Raw genomic sequence first — 18,339 nt, forward strand, 5'->3', positions numbered from 1 at the left:
ATACCGGCAAAGGTTTAGGGGCAGCCACAAACTGAGCTCACAGAATTGGGTTGACTTCCTGGATTTCGCCAAGAAAGCCCTGGATGGGTGGGTCCAAGGTAATGAGGTGGAGGACTATCGAGGGTTGTACGACCTAATACTCAAGGAACATCTACTTGAGAAATGTCTTCCTGAGCTGAGGCAACACCTGGTAGGCAGCAAACTTACTTGCCCCCGTAAGCTTGCTGAGGAGGCGGACATTTGGGCAAGTACCCGAGTGTCCACGAAGGGGACGGGAGGAGATCCTCAGAAGTCCGGACAGGGCGCTTCCCAGAAGAAAGAGGGGGGAGATAACAAGAAACAGGAGTTCTCCAAAGGCCCCCAAAATACCTTTAAGGGGAAAAGTTTCTTTTCCAATTCTAAGGCTAACCCGCCGAAGAACCCTAATCCTGGCCAGAGTCAGCAGCCAAGGGTTATCCATTGCTTTGAGTGCGGTGGTATTGGACATTATAAGGGAGACGTGAAATGCCCAAAGAGACCACCCCCTCCCACTGGAGGAAAGGCCCCGGGAGTCGCTAGTGTAGCGCTCGGGGAGGAAATGCCCTTAGCTAAGGGGAGGGAGTGGGCGGGTGTCACCTTAGTGTCCCTGGGTGATCGGGAGATGGTTCCAAAGATCCAGGTGCCCTCAAATACTACCAAGTATGGGCAATGGGTCACCATCAATGGCCATAGAGGGGAAGATCTGAGAGATACAGGAGCCAGTATGACTATGATAAGGAGTCATCTGGTGTCCTCAGAGCAGGTGATTCCAGGAGTACTTCATCCAGCCGCGATGGCGGATGGCAGAATGGGCCACTATCATGTGGCCGAGGTTCCCTTTGATTGGGGAGGGGTTGCAGGTTCACTTCGAGTTGCCGTAAGCCCCGCTGTGCCAGTCGATTGTCTGCTGGGCAATGATATGGAGCACAATGCTTGGAAGGAGGTGGAATACCGGACTCATACGGAGATGCTGGGTACACCTGATTGGGCCTGTGTGAGTACCAGGTCTGCGGCTGCTCGGGAGGAGAAGTCGCGTGGGTTGGAGCCTGGAACAATGGCCCACCCAGCTGCTGATGAGGGAACATCTCGAGGACAGGAAGAGCCTGCCTTGAGGTCCGTGCCCCGTGAGACGGATAGGCCACCTGCGGAGGTGGACCCGGAGTCCGCGGAGGAGGACATGGTTCCGTTGGAGGACTTGCCTATCCCCGCTGAGTGGCGAGTGGAGGGAGGACCATCCAGGGAGGAACTGAGCAAGGGACAAAGGGAATGTCCCACCCTCGAGGGTCTGAGGCAACAGGCTGAAGCCCAGGCAGCAGGTAACGAGTCTGGGAACTATCGTGTTTACTGGGAGGATGGTATCCTCTACAGTGAGCCCAGGGCGCCAGTGCACGGATTGTCACGGGCCCTGGTAGTCCCACAGTGTTACCGAGCCTTCCTATTAGAGTTGGCTCATGAGATTCCCTTGGCAGGACACTTGGGTCAGGACAAGACCTTTGCCCGGCTTGTCCCCCACTTTTATTGGCCTCGAATGAGGGTGGCGTCCGACACATACTGTCGGTCGTGTGTGTCATGCCAAGCCAGTGGGAAAACAGGGACGAAGCTGAAGGCTCCCCTGGAACCACTTCCCGTCGTTGGCACCCCCTTTGAAAGGGTGGGCATCGACATTGCTGGGCCCCTAGATCCACCTACATCATCCGGTCACAGGTTTATCCTGGTCCTGGTGGATCACGCCACAAGGTATCCAGAGGCAGTACCTCTGAGAACCATTCCTGCACCAGTAGTGGCAAATGCCCTGATGGGGATCTTTACCCGAGTGGGATTCCCCAAGGAGGTTGTGTCTGACAGGGGGACCAACTTCCTGTCAGCATATATGCGGGCAATGTGGAAGGAGTGTGGAGTGACTTACAGGTTCACCACTCCTTATCACCCACAGACCAATGGTCTCGTGGAAAGGTTCAACCAAACCTTGAAGGGTATGATCAGAAGTCTACCCGGAAGCCTGCGGAGGAAATGAGAGGTCCTCCTACCCTGTTTGCTCTTTTCCTACAGGGAAGTGCCGCAAAAGGGAGTGGGTTTCAGCCCCTTCGAGCTTTTGTACGGGCACCCTGTACGTGGACCTCTCAGCCTGGTGAGGGAATCCTGGGAAAAGTCTCCCCGGAAAGTTCCCCAGGATGTGGTGAGCTACATGCTGGCCTTCTGAAGCCAAATGGCTAAGTTATGGAAGCAAGCTTCTGACAACTTGGAAGCCAGTCAGGCAGTTATGAAAGCGTGGTATGACCACAACGCTCACCCAGTGGAGTTGGAGCCTGGCCAGAAGGTGTGGGTGATGGAGCTTGGAGAGCTGAGTGCCCTCCAGGACCGTTGGACAGGCCCCTATGAGGTGTTGGAGAAGAAGGGCAAGTCTACCTATCTGGTGGACGTAAAGACCCCTCGGCATCCGCATCGGGTGTTACATGCCAATCGCCTCAAGCCTCACTACGAGAGGCCCGAAGTCATGTTGGTTATGGTGACTGACGGATTGGAGGAAGAGGACACTGAGCCTCTCCCCGACCTTTTTGCGTCTCAAGAAAAGGATGGGTCAGTGGAGGGAGTGAAACTCTCACCAACCCTGACTCCTGAGCAGCAGGAGGAATGTCGCCAGGTCTTGGGGTCATTCGCTCCTCTGTTCTCCCTTGTCCCGGGTAAGACCCATCTGTGTACCCATGACGTGGACACAGGGGACAGCCCACCTGTGAAGTCAAAGTCTTACCGGCTGTCTGACAAGGTGAAGGCCAGTATCCAAAGCGAAGTAGCTAAGATGCTGGAGCTAGGAGTCATCGAACCTTCAAGTAGCCCTTGGTCTAGCCCGATGGTTTTGGTTCCCAAAGCTGCCCCACCTGGTGCCACTCCAGAATTGCGATTCTGTGTGGACTACCGAGGACTAAATTCGGTAACGAAAACGGATGCTCATCCGATCCCTCGGGCGGATGAATTAATTGACCGGTTGGGAGCTGCCCAATATCTCAGTACCATTGACCTTACTGCAGGGTACTGGCAGATTCCCATGACTGATGGAGCCAAGGAAAGGTCAGCCTTCTCCACACCTGATGGACACTACCAGTTTTGCGTCATGCCCTTTGGGCTCAAGAACGCTCCTGCCACTTTTCAGCGGCTGGTGAGCACGATCCTCACCGGGATGGAGTCATTCTCTGCTGCCTACTTGGATGACATAGCTGTCTTCAGCAGCAGTTGGGAGGATCACTTGCAGCACTTGCAAGCCGTTCTCCAGGCCCTGGAATGGGCTGGCTTGACGATCAAGGCCAACAAATGTCAGATTGGACAGGGGTCGGTTCGTGTACTTAGAACACTTGGTGGGCCGGGGAACGGTGCAGCCCCTTCAGGCGAAGATTGAGGCAATCATGGCCTGGAAATCCCCCAAGACCCAGACTGAGGTCCGAGCCTTCCTGGGCCTCACAGGTTACTACAGACGATTCGTGAAGGGGTATGGTACTATTTTGGCACCCCTTACGGAACTCACGGCCAAGAAGCAACCCAGGAGAGTCATTTGGACGGAGGCTTGCCAGCGAGCCTTCGACACTCTGAAACAAGCATTGTGTAAAGCTCCAGTCCTGTAGGCTCCAGATTTTTCAAAAGAGTTCATTGTCCAGACAGATGCATCCGACATTGGCATTGGGGCGGTGCTATCGCAACTCAATGAAGAGGGTCTGGATCAACCAGTGGTCTTTCTGTCACAAAGACTGCTTCCCCGGGAACAGATTTGGAGTACCATCGAGCGGGAAGCCTTTGCGGTGGTCTGGGCCCTGAAGAAGCTGCGACCATATTTGTTTGGTTCACACTTCCTTGTTCAGACAGACCACCGACCCCTTCGTTGGCTCATCAGTAGATTAGATGGTTTTAGATGAGAAGAGATTCCAGACTTGACACCAGATTGACACCTGCCCTGTTGACCCCTGAGGTGGCTGGTAGCTCAGGCGGTAGAGCAGCGAAGAGTTGCTGGCGTTGTTTCTGACTGGCGTTCCAGTCAGCTACGTGAAAAGTGACCTAGCGCCTACAGCGCCTGCCCAGCAAGTGCCTCATTGCCCCCAAAGACTGTGGCCAGTTTTGTGTGCCTCCCCGCCCCCCCGGTGGTGAATTGTGACCGATTTCACGAGTCGCGAGGCGAGAGCAAGTTCGCCGCAACCGCGATCGTCAGCTGTGCCCCCTTCGCGACAGGCGCCTCTAGAGGGGAGCTCGGACGTCTCTGAGCCCCACCAGCGTAGAGCGCTTCCTGCGCAGACCGAAGGTGAGGTGGTGCGCCGGGGCGGGGAAAGGCCGGCCTTCGTTGGGCGGGACTAGCGTTTCTGCCACTCCCCAGTGACCCGGGAGCTGTAGCTGTGGGCGGGAACCACCCTGTATGCAGAAGATGGAGGGAGGTCTGTGGAGCCCCTGAGAACCCCGTCGCTGACGAGAGAAGTGCTGTGCCCGACTGAATCGTAGCCCGATTGCAGCCGATGTGAGGTGGGCCCGTTTCTTCCTATTGAATGCAGCGTTGTGAAGGAACTGTGAACCGGCATTCATTTGACTGTGCGTGAAGGTTGTGTGACCTCTCCGGCAGCCCGTTCGTCAGTCTAGAGACTTTGAACTGGTGCCGCCTGTGTTCTAGCGGTGTTAAAGCCCGTAGGCGCGCATAGATTTCACCGGCAAAGCAGAGATCCTATCCTGGTGACAGCCGAGTGCAAATGAAGTATTCACTGTGTTTCCTTGCCTTTTAGATACACGCGCATATGCCCTGAATGATCCTTAAAGAGTCCCAAACCTTATTCTGTGCTCAGAGAAGCTGCATACATTGTCATTGAAATCAACACAAACTGTAAGAGATATCTTTCCCATTTGAAACGTATTGCAAATGTGATGTTCCTAAAATATTTAATTGGTGGCAGCGATACCAGAAAAAACATGTTGTTATGTATTTAAATGAACCACTATTTATTCTGATATTTATTGTGATATTTATTTGTAGTACTCATTCCTGAAGTTATTCTATTTATTGATGCTATTTATTCCTGACTTTATTTATAGTACTATTTATGGCAGAATTGAAACCCAGAACTGTATGACCAAAAGAAATGTGTATGTGCTTTCCCAGTCAACCCTATTTACAACAGAGAACTTTTATATAAAGGAATCGTATTTTTCTACAGCAGTGGTGTGGTGTCCTTCTTTTTGGTGTGGCTGTGCAGGGAGTTATTATTGGGTCAAAGCCGGCTTAACACTACAGCCTTCACTTGCCTTGTCACTTGAGCCAAGCTTCCCCCTTTGTGCTGGGCTTGCCCATCGCAGGTCCAACACTCTGTAATCTGTACTTTCTGATTGAGAAAGAGTAGTTCTGTCATGTTTCATAGCACTCGAACAGTAATGATAAATCTTTTTTGCTGGCAGTGTTTAATTTATCATCACTATTTTACAAATTCCACTTTTTCTGCTGTTCTGCCCTGCTACCCTTTGTCTGCTGAGCAAGAGCTGAACTCTTTGACTTGAACACAGAGTGATCTCGAAGGGCATGCTGGCATGCCTTATGTTTTGAGACTCAGGGATATCTAAGTCTTGGCCCTGCTCCTATGCCTGGTCCATTGGAAGTGGAACGAGGTGCTTGCTCCAGTGGAACCGACCCATCCTCTACCTCACGAGCAGACTCAAAGAATTGCCACTGTTGAGAGAACAGAACTGGCGCATCGCACCTGGAACCAGCACGTCGCCATCGGAACCATCGTATTGCTGCCACTGCAGATATACAATCAATGCATCCCCTTCACTGCATGGAGAATTCCGGCACACCAACTTTAGAACCAATGCAGCTCTGAACAATCTTTCATCTTCAGAACTGGCACATCGGCATCGTTGCGTGGAGAAAATCTATGCATCACTTTCACTCCGAGATCAACACCAACACATTGCTCGACTGCACTCTGCATCTCGCTGTTGCGACCAAGATCAAGGTACTTATGTTCAGCGGGCCTTGTGTGGCTCCGGTATCCGACCTGCGCCCCGTCACAGCTAGCCTGTACTCTTGACTTAGTCCCGGTCAGCGCAGCCCGCAAGAGCTTATTGCTTCTAAGGGCTATTTTTCACTTTTTATCTTTAAAAATTCATATTTTGACTTCTATTTAATGGATTTTTGTTGGTTTGGTCCTGTTTGTTTGTTTTATTGTGTTTTTTCTCAATTTTTATACTGTTTGAAGTGTTGCACAAATACTTTACACATTGCCTCTTCAGTTAAGCCTGCCTGCTCTGTGCCCAGGTACTAGACGATGAGTAAAGGTTAATTTATAGTGTGTATCTGACTTACCCTGACAGAACTGTGGTTCATACTTGGACAGGGGGCATACCTCTGCCAACTAGAAACCCAATTTATAACAGTTACCTATATTGAAGGCAAGCTTTGAACATGCTGATAATACATGCAACCGGCAACCAATCATAATATTTAAATGGCAATTTTCCTTGAGCCGTACCCAGAAATGAAAAGGAATAGCAGTAGCTCATTTAATCTCCCTAACGGCCCGCAGCGCCTTGAAACATTAGGGAGTGATATGTTTGTGCTTTAAAATTTTGGGTTCATAGAAAGTAAAGATTGAAATTAAGACTAGGTAATGTGTATGATCCCTCCTGATTCTACTCAAAGTTTGTAAGATGGTTGGATATGATAAAGGTTGAATGATTGCTATTTTCTTTGGAAAGCGACTCAGAATAATTTGTAGTGCTTCTTTCCAATAATATGTATATTTGTGGGTAGACTGTGAAATGGAACATTGAATAGGAGTTTCAGTTTTTTTTTCAGTAACCATACAGCCTTCAAATAGAAGTGCAAGTTTCTATAATGCTGAGAAAAACGATATTCAGGGAAGTCACATGGACAGAATTGAAAACCATAATTGGGAGGTATTCCAGAAGTTGATACTCAAGCCAAATTCCATTTCTGGTTTGTGAGTTGCTGCTCTTTATGGGGCAGGTATGAAAGGCATGCAGATAATACAATCAGACATGTTTTTATTACATTTGTATTTTTAAGTGACAAAACTAGGCAGTTTGCCATTCTCACATTAGAAAGATGACTATAGTCTGTCACAAATAACATTGCTTAACTTTATTTATCCCAATACTACTACTACCTTCTTTATCTGGCCATTAATGGGTTTGATTAAAATTGTCGCTTTTTTTGAGATACATGCAAGGCTGAACTATTTAAATACCAAATGGCAAATGCTACCTGTAAAACTGAAAATGTTAGTTATGTTTTTCATTAGTCTTTTTAAAGTTGGAATAGAAATATTTTTTCTTAACTGTACAAATGATATGCATTCATGAAGTATACCCAGTGTGCATGCATCAATTTATGTTGTTTCTTTTTTTTGTGGGGGGGAGTTTCATATAGCGCGAACTAGACCCGAGACATTAGGTATCAGAGCGCCTTACATAGCACCAGTTTTTTACAGAAGGATACGTGATTTTTTTTGTTGGCACGGAGAGTTTAAGTGATTTGCCCAGAATCACAGGATGTTGAGCGTCGTTGCCGAGACTCGAACCCAGTTCCCCAGCTTCGAGGGCGACCGCGCTAGCCATAAGGCTTCAATTGAGTAGTCTGCTCCCTTGTATAAGTGAAGGATTGGAAATATATTGAATCTGGCTTTTTTGCAGGGTCGCTGCCAAATTTTCGTCTTTGTTGCTGAATCCATTTTTGTTGGCATTAGGACTCTGAACACTTTTTCCCAGCTAACCAGTGGCAAGGTGATAATGCTCTCCTTAAAACATGGTACAATTGGCATTTGCCTGATTGGTAGATTTATTGTACTTGTAAGCCCCTAGTAAATGGTACTACATGTAACCTGGGACTGGTTATAAAGTGCTACTAGTGGGCTGCAAAACTCATCATGCCACCCACTAATTCCTTTTAAAACAAGTCTCAGGCCTGCCACTGTAACCTGTAATACAGTTTTATACTGCCATTTCAATGTGGCAGAATAAGCCTTTTGCCAGGCCGAAACCTTCCTTTTAAACACCTATAATTCACCACTAAGGTAGCCATATAGGGTCAGAGAGCAGGGTGCATTATATTTAAAAAGTAGGACATGTGTACTTATGTGTTATATGTTTAGCAGTGAAAAACTCCCAGAGTTCTTTTTCACTGTCTCACTCTCTCTTGACTAACACAGAGTTACCTTTTTACATTGAATATGTGATAACTTTGTATTGGATGCAGATAGAAATATACTGTTTACACTCAAATGAATTGTAATTGTAAATCATCTTTAATGGTAAAGTCAGATTTTAAGTGACAATTCTGAAAAAGCCACTTTTAGAAAGTTGACATTTTCTTGTCCTAACTATTAGTCCCTTCAGCCAACGTCCCAGGTCACATGACTGTGAATAGCTCAGCTGTTGGAATTTAAATAGTAGTTCTAGACAGTAACACAATGGTGGCTTACATATTGAAAGGATGAACCATCCTTGCTGGAAGATTGGATTGGGCTGCACCCAGCCCCACTAACATTTAAAGGGACTTTGACTCCTGTACTCACAAAGGAATCAAACACCAGGCCTTTCCTGTCTTTTGTCACCCCAGACAGTTTGGAGCCTTGACAGGGAAAAGGGAAGAACTTTGGGGTAGAATAGGGAATCCACCCATTCAAAGGTTGGCACCAGGTATACATATTGCTGCAGAAAAAGGACTGCCCTTCTGTCTGAGAAGAAAGATTGGACCTGTTTAACTTCATCCCACAATAACTCCAAGGGACAGTTAGAAGGGATCCTGAGTGAGCTACAGGAACATAAAAAGCTCCAGAGGTTTCCCTGCAACCTCCCAGCTGGCCTACTGCACAGAGCCTGCCTGGGCCGGCAACAGGATCTTTGGAAGCCGTGCTGGCCTCTGCTGGATTGAATTCCTGATCCCCCCTCAGGTCCGGGACCCTTGGTTGGCATCAGTTTGAGCTCCTTCAAAGAAGAAAAGGTAAAATCCCGAAGTTTGGGCTCCTTGTGACCGCAACTGGGTCCCTTTTTAACCAGACTCTGCCACTCACGATGAGCTCCGATGAGATCTGCTCCTCAAGGTACAGCAAATGATAACAGTGACTGCCAATGCAAGATCTGCACTCTGTGCTACAGCAACAACATCCTGTGGTGACTGCCAGTGAGAAGCTACAGCAATGACTGTCCGCAACATCTGACCAAGATTTCATGCTACAGAGATGCCAGCCCACAACAGAAGGCCTGCTATTGTGCCACAGTGACTAGCATCCATGATGTTCCCCTGATTCTCGGGGCCTCCTTCACCATGAGCAGAACTCTTCGGACCAGACTTTGAGAAGGTTATTCTTTCAGCAGGCCAAATCGTGCTCCATTGTGGTTAGCCTGACCGTGTGACTTTCCCTCAATCTAGAATCACCAGAAGACTGTGACTGGCACTTTGTGGCTACTTGCACTACAACACTTAAAATTTAAAATCTCCAGCTCTGCTGATTGGATTGTTGTTGATCTGGTATAATTTTATTCATTGAAACTTACTCTATTTGTCTAAATTGGTTTGGGATTTTTCTTGTGTTTTTACTATATTACTGTGTGTGTGCTGCATAAATACTTTACACATTTCCTCTAAGTTTTTTTTTAACAAACTTCATTGGTTTTAACATGTTATAAAATAAAAGACAGATATCACAAATCTCAGCCTTAATGTCCCCATCCCACTCCTCTCATAGCAAGTTAATATAATACAAAATATACATCCTCCAGGAACTAGGAAGAACTGGGAAAGTGGATCCGGGAAAAACAATATAGTAAATCAGATGTGAACAGAATATTTTCAGGGACACAGCATATATGTGGTGCAGTCAGCAGAGATTCCAGTCTGAAGCAAGCATTTCAATGTTATTCCAACATAATGTGTTGGACTTGTCCCTTTTTGGATAAAGTTCCCTAAACGTTTTGCTTTCCCCCAGACCTTTTTTCTGACATGGTGTTGCCAACTTAGATGCTTTGGGCACTTTGCCACTGCTGATCAGTGTCAAAGTTCACATGTACCCTGTAAAAAGTATAATGGTAATTGGTTGTCCATGATTGGTATGCTTGCCTTACTAGTAAAGTCCCTAGTAAACTGCACTATGTGTGCCAGGCTGGTAATGCAAATGCTACTAGGGGGCCTGCAGCACTAATTGTGCAACCCACACAATTAGCCTTAAAAGAGAGAACTTAGGCCTGCCATTGCAGGGCCTGCGTGCAGTTTGTTAAACTGCCATGTTGTTCTGACAAGTGCACCCACTTGCCAGACCTTACCCTTCCCTCTCTATGTACCTCATACACCCCTATGATAGGTCCAGGGCACCCCCTGGCCAGGTTGCACTGCATGTGAAAGGTAGGACATGTACTAAGGTGTGTACCATGTCCTGACAGGGAAATAATCTCCATTTCGTTTTTCACTGTTGAAAGGCAATCTTGCCCATAGGATAGAATGTGGAGGCTGTGTAATATGTTTTCCAGCCTACCTTCCCAAAGGCTTAAGAGTGAGAGGTGAAGTTTAGTGTGCCTGAACTCACAATGTAATAACACATCTTTTTATGAAGGTGGTTTTTGAATTGTGTCTTTAGAAGCCACTCTTTTAGAAATGGCTGGGTTTTTGTGCTCTAACATTTCTGTGTGTCTCTGCCTGGTTGTTGATTGACTGTCTGGATTTGAAAGTGATAGGATCTGGGGAATTTCTTGCCCCAGGGGAGGAGATGAGACAGCAACAGGCTGACCTGCCTCTGGAGTGTAGGGCGAGGAGTAGCCCCGAGAGGTCAAGAAGCCCGGGTTGCTGCCATTAAACAATTGTCCCATCTCCTGCTGAGTGATTGAGAATCCAGACCCCTGCTAATCAAAGGAAGAAGGTGTTACTGGCAGGGAGGCACCCAGAACTGGTTTGAACAGGGGTCAGCGCCCCCCCTGAACACAAAGGCTTCAAAGACATTTAGGGGTATAACTATGAAAGCTGAACCCCTGCACTTTGGAGAAATGGATTGATCAAGATTGAACAAGACTGAAGCTATTTCGTGGTCAAGAGGAACCTTTGCCAAGGAAGAAACAACTGAAAAGACTGAAGGAAAGGACTGACCCTTGCTGTGTGTTCTGGGGCTGGCCTGCAGTTTGCTGTTTTACCCAAGGAGAGGCTAAAGGGACTGTGCTGTGTGCTTTGTCCCCCTTCTTGAAAGGACCTTGCTGTGCTATGTCCTGAAGTAACTTATCCCCAAGGGCCCAAGGTGAGCTGGCTCCCTGTTGCGGAAACTCAGGAACACAAAAGTTTCCAGGAGAGTCTCAGGGACGCTGTGTGCATGTGCTTTTTGCAGCCTGAGACCCTTGTAAGGAGTGCCATGTGATCGTGGGCACCTGGAGTCCACGTGAGTTTCAGCGATGCTGTGTGCGTGTGCTCTTTGCAGCCTGAGCCCTTCATGAGGATTTTCCTGTGATTGTGTGCCCCAGAGTCCAAGTGAGTCTCAGAAACGCTGTGTCTGTGTGCTTTGTGCAGCCTGAGACCTACGTGAGGATTGCCTTATTATCGGTCACCCGGAGTTCAAGTGAGTCTCAGCCACACTGTGAGCGTGTGCTTCGTGCTGCCTGAGACCCTCATGAGGAATGCCCTGTGATCGTGCACCCGAAGCTCAAGTGTGACTCAGCAACGCTGTGTGCGTGTGCCATGTGGCAGCCTGAGATCTTCATAGCAGTAGCGGCCCAGACCGGCAGCCCCAGAGGAGCTGACCCACAGGCCCGAGTCCGCCGTTGCCAGAGCTGGACCTCAAGTCAACCTCGTTTAGAGAGGGTCCGAGTCCCACTGCCCGGAAATTCACAAACATTGCATCGGAGGCCCAAGTCACTGGAAGAGGAGTGAGATCGCACCCCCCAGGTAACGTGTGTCAACGCCTGCGGCAGGGTTCGGGCTCGGAGGGAGACGCTCTTGGCCTCTCTCATTCTGGCAGCGCGAGAAGTCAGTAGACAGTCCTGATTGCATATATATATACCATTGTGCTAAACATTCCAATTTTTTTAAGGCATGTGGTACATTAGTAACACTAATGTACCATATGCCTTAAAAAATCTGAATGTTTTCGCAATGGTATGTATATGCAATCAAGCCTGTCTACTGACTAATAGGAAACAGACCCCTTTTCTTTTTGCCTGAATTTCCTTTTTTCCTATTGTTGTGGTGTTTTTACCTGTTTGTGTGGGTCACATGTTGTGCCCACTTACTGGTAACAATTTTGTTATCTCCTACATTGATTAAATAAACTCTGTCCGGCTGGACAAAGAGCATACTGTCTATTTAGCGTATGTTAATTTGATCACCAATATTCGTTTCTAGGGGCCCCTCTCTTTAGTAACAATTACTTTCCCAAGGTCCCTAGTATATTGCCTTTGGGTTCCCTTGTCCTTATAAATAGTATATTACGCATGGCATTATTTCTGAATAACGAACTACCCGATTGTCATATGACGCATTGCATTGTTTCTGCATAACGAACTACCTAGTTAGTGTATTATGCATTGCATTATTTCTGCATAACGAAGTACCTGATTGTTGTGTTACGCATTGCATTATTCTTACATTGGAAAGTGCCTGATAGTTGCGTTATGGATTGCATTATTATAACATTGCAAAGTGCCTGATTCTAGCATTATGAACTGCATAACATTGTATTAGGACTACAGTGGAATGTTTAGAAGTGCTCATTAATATCACCAGAACTTACAAGGGCAGGCTGGCCTAACAACCGGCCAGGAGGAATATTACAAATATGCAAATGTTGAATTTATATCGTGTGGTCTTATCGTATATATTTTTATATACATTTATACTCGTTTTTATGAAACGCGTGTGGAGTCAACTTCTGTAATACTGAATAAGCAAATGGAGTTCCAGAAAACATTCATTTTTGGCAACTGCTAGAGATAAACAAGTCCACCTGCACACAATGTTCACCAATCAAGGAAACTTAATTGTTAGGTGCAGAGCTTAAAATGCCTTTCCCAGCTCACTCTTGGATTTTTCACTGGCCTGAGCACAGTTCCAAATAAAAGTGCACATCTAAAAGACTAAGCATTGGCAAAGCCAGTAGATCTCGCCTGTGAGAGGGCTACTGGCATTATCAATGTGTTTGACAAATCGATCCCAAAGTGTCTGTGAGGTCTTCAATTCTTTTCTTCATAAAACAGTTATTAGGATGGGTGCCTGCACTTATGAGGAGTCTGGGAATCTTGTTAGCTGTTCATTATGAACAGGAAGTTGAGCATAAAACCAATGTACAGGAATGACATATTGTGGCTCTGGATACATGTCACAAGAAAAACTTAAATATTAGTAAACAACATTCAAACAGACAGGATCCCACTACTAGGCGAAAACAAACATAAGCACGCCTTCTTGTTGAACAGAGTAATTCAAAAACGAAAACAGGAATACTTTTTTGTATTGAATTGTACACATTTTGGAGAAAGAAGCTCCTAAATAGTCTTCTGACATTTATGATGTTTTCAGGAATACCAAGCTGTTTAGTTAATAGTGCTTTTTGCATGTTGGGATTTTAGCCCCATTCACCTTACAATTAAATCGAAATTTCAAGTCTCAGAAGGCAAAATACTAATGGCTAAAAAAATCCGAACTGTTAGAAGGTGTCACAGATGATATGAGGTTACCAGCTCTGCACATTGCAGGTCTAAATTAGAGCAACTTCCGGGAAGCTCGGGAGTCGCACTAGCAAGTATATAGTCAATTTGAAGCAGCTTCAAAAAGGTGAAAAAATATAATGATGCTGTAAATTAAAACTGTGCCCTTTCTGTCAGCCGCTTTGTATATGCAGTATAAATGAATACAGGTGAGACCACTGATCCAAGCCAGGAATACAAGACGTCCCTAAAAGGACCAAGGACCTCTGTCTGAGGGCTGCCAATAGGTCAAACACGAGCAAAGTGACAATTGTGTTCCTGTCATTGACAATATTAGGCACTTCAGTTCCAGGCCCTGAGCAGGACCCTCGTTCAAAAACCTCTTAATGACTACCCTATGAAAGGCACGGCTGAACATGTGAGACTATAACATTTTCAATTAATTTACTCCAAAAAGAAAATTAGAAATATGGTAGCAATTTGCTTAAGTGTCTCTGTCAAGTGTGTGCTTCTTAATGTCTGGCCCTACTGAATGGTGTGAAATCTGGTAATCTCAACATTTATATGTATAGCACATTACATTTTCCCTGAAAAACAGACAAAAACCTCAAATAATGTGGTTAAATATCACAGGACATAGATTATAAATTATAATACGCATATTAATATCCAGCTGAGTCCCTCTGTACTCCTAACAGCTTGAATTTCAAGTGTCTTTTCTAAAGCTAGGGGCAGCCACCAGCTTTCTGCCTTTCATAGCCAGACAGAAAACAAAGCTACCTTTTATATGTTATATTTTTACTGTTGGGTTGTGGTTGTTTGACAACAATTTGTTGATTTTCTGAATGAGACTTCAATAAATGAAAGAGTCGGTGACCACGAAAAATACAGCAAATCAACTGAAAAGCACAGTTCTTTCACATTTTATTCAGAAAAATACATCTGCCTAAAGGACATCACTGAGCGAAATTGAAGACACTTTTTTTTTTACTAATTCTAGTTTGTCTTTGGCGGCAAACCACACGGGGATTCCTCTGAATGGAAATAACGCACAATGGTGCAATAAGTTCCATTTTGAGCATGGCATCTACAGCTGGTGGTAAGGAACACTGTGGCATTCCTACAATTTATACACAAACAGGCATGCTCTGTAGGTTTTCTGAAATGCAGTCACATCAGATGGACTACAGTAGGTATCTTGTGTTAGAGATTATATTTTTCACAGCATCTGTCACCACCAGGCAATCGATTTGTATAAAATCATGTTAAAATAGGGAGAATTATAGTCCTTAAAAAATAATGGGGCATATTATCATGGAACGGCGTTAAAATTATCGCCCCTTTAGCGACAGGAAACTCAGCTAAAGTGGCGATAATGGGCATGATAATACGCCCTTGAGAAATCCAATTGAAGCCCACGTTCTGGTGTTAACATGGGCTTCTATTGGAATTCTCTACAGCATATTATCAAGCCCATTATTGCCGTTTTAGCAGCAGTTTCCTGCTGCTAATGCAGCGATAATTTTTACGCCATTCCTTGATAATATGCCCCTCTGTTCCCTATTTTTTGGGCAGAGCCGACGTTGTTTCGTGGTGAAATTCTGTCACCCATCTTCTTGCCATAAAAGTAAACGTGGTAGTAAAGGTGGGGATTCACCAGATTTGCAGTGAAATCCTCAACTCAGATTGCAGTTGGGAGGTCCCAAACCCATTAGAGTTAGACACAGTATTTGCTGCCTGGTAAGGAAGGTGGTATAGTTATTATGGTGGTGGGACCACCCTGTGAAATATAGTAGCAGCTGTCACCTCCCTAAGTTCGTAAAACTTCCTTTGACTCTATCTGTGGCTTGTCAATAAATATCCCCAGTAAGACCCAGAGGACCAAGTAGCAAAAAAGTATGTAACCTTTAAAATTTAGAAGTTATGACGACCTTCCCTTACGTGCACTCTCACACACACTGACACAAGCACACACACTAACACTCAGACACAATGAGCTACTGCACTTGTCTGCAGTATAACTTTTAGGAATGGTTGAGTTTCCCCTGTGGCCATGTAGATATATATATGCATGTGACGTAATTCCTTGGGCTAACATTGTCACCAAGAAGTGGACAATTACCTCAAATGTTTCCCCAAGTTCAGCCAATGATCCACATCTCTCAGACAGAAACATCCAGGCCTGGGCATTGACCCATACTGGTATGCAGGTGTGGAAGAAGATGTATATCTAGCAGGAAACCAATATCGATGACATGGCACATATTGACAATATAAATTAACAAAAAAGGGGAGGTAGAGTAACGGTGTAGGATTCTTACTCCACAGGCTTAGTTACATAAACAAAGGGAATCCTACTGACAGTGTTTAAGGGAAGTGGTACCCAAGGTGATGTGGGAGCACTTAGTGTTTTTTAAAATACCCCTCCCACACCAAAAGGCCCCTTGGTGTCATGCTTCATCATAGGGGTCTTCGCACCCCTCTAGCGGGATGCGGCGTGCTACAACCTACGACTACGTGGGAGCACTTATAGTAATGACTATGGGGCCGATTAGGATGGAGGATTTTCCGCCTCCTCCGGGCCGGCGGAAGCCACCTCCGGCCCGGAGGAGGCGGAAAATCCTCTGCGGAGTCACCAAAGACCCACCGCCGCATTACGATGGCTGGTGGGTCTTGGTTTCTGTCCGCTGCTTTTCCGCCGCGGTCGGATTACAACCGCGGCGGAAAAGCTCTCATTTGGCTGGCAGTGTCTATCAGACACCGCCAGCCAAATTAGGATGCATTTTTAAACATGCTTTTCAGCGGCGGTTTTTCCGCCGTGGAAAAGCATGTGTACTTTTGATTTTGGGGGCCCGTTGCGGGCCCCCAGGGTGTAGGCGGGTGGGGGGTGCACATGGGGGGTACCTATGGTACCCCCCAGTATTTACATGCACAAAGCGGCAGGCACCGCGCGGTGCCTGCCGCTTTGTGCATGTAAATGTAAAACATGCACTTTTAACATTGCGGCGGGTGCTGCTTGAAGCAGCACCCGCCGCAATGTTAAATATCCAGGATGTGACCGCCAGGGTGGCGGTCACATCCTAATTTGCACGGAGGGACCGCCGCAGCCCATGCGGACGGTCCCTCCACCTCTGGGATGGCGGACGGACGCAAGTCCGTCCGCCATCCTAATCGGCCCCTATGTGTGGTGCGTGTGGTGCAAGTGATAGGGATACTTATGTGAGTGGTGGGATTTAGTGAAAAGTTAAAAAGATACCTGGCTCGTGGGTGTATTGGAAAAAACTTTATTCACAACCCCGGACTGGTACTACTAAAAGAAGTGAAGTGCGAGGTTTAATCTGTCTTGTTAATGAACAGTACCTCATGTGTGGTTCGACATGTTTCGGAGCATGTGCTCCTTCTTCAGGTCGGGGGCACAACTTCCCCACCTTACTCACGTTTCACTATTTTGTAACTAAAAAGTTTTTGTGTAAGTAACAAAAAGTGAAAAAATTATTTATGTGTATAAAAATATAGGCTATAATGTGCCTACAGCGGTTTTGCTCAAGTTCAATGCAATTTGCATGACTTAATAGGTATAGCTTGCTTGCTTCATGAGCACTCTAGAACATCTGGGGGGTGATTGCTATTTGTGCAATAAACTCGGGATGAGTTGTCCTCCGTCTTACCCCACACGCTGCTCCGCCGGCTTGTCAATGGCGTAGTCTACGCAAAGTTTTTGCCACTTTCTGATCTTGCGTGGCTAGTATTGACTGCTTCACACGCCCATTCTGCCCAATGTGTCTGCAGCGAAAGCAAAATGCTGCTGGGGCACATACTCTATCTGTGCTTACTCATGTCTGGGCTCTTGTGAGTAACTGACTCAGTGCTGCTGGTCCCTAGGGGTCTTCAGAACTTCTTTTGGTTGTAGGAGTGCAAGTTAGATGCCCAGGTCCAGGAGGACAGTGCAAGCAGCTCTCATACTTCAGCTCTCCGTTCAGATCTCAGAAGCTATCTGGGGAGTCTGCTGAGGGGAGTGTGACGTTTTCACCCCATGCACCCAGACGGGGGGAGGGCTTCCCTAGACGTCCCCATAACTTAGCCAGCTTTAGCATGCTTGAGAATCTTACCGTGCTCACGTTTCTGGTCCCAGAGTGCCATGCTCCACATGCTAAAGTTTGCTCTTATAAGGGGCCGCTTAGCCATTATAGGCGTTTCTCCTCTGCCAATCGGAAAGCACAGCAAGGGAGAAACCAGGTGTCTTCTTACGGCTCACCAGTACTTTATTTACGCTATCTCATAGCTGAGTTTGACACCCACCACTAGTCAAAACCTTCCTTTAAAATATTTATGCCACCCACTGCGCACCCCTACAGACCTCTCTCCACCTGACCCACCTTCCACAGCTGGAAAAGCATCACAAAAGAGGATTGGGCTTCCTTCCTCTCTGGGCACACACCAACTTTTCAAAAGCCCTCAAGAGCTGTATCACTGCATGCACTGACACTCTGGCTCCCCTTAAGCACAACCAAACGGCAAGATCCCAACCATAGGTTAGCTGGTACACAAAGGAACTCAGGTTGACAAAACATCACTGCATGCAACTGGGGTGCAAACGGAGAACAAGTCAAAACACCACAGATAAAGACATCTGCAGACCCTTGCCAAGCTGCTACCATCAGC

Source organism: Lissotriton helveticus, chromosome 5_1 (genome assembly GCF_964261635.1).
Source record: "Lissotriton helveticus chromosome 5_1, aLisHel1.1, whole genome shotgun sequence".
Lineage (NCBI taxonomy): Eukaryota > Metazoa > Chordata > Amphibia > Caudata > Salamandridae > Lissotriton > Lissotriton helveticus.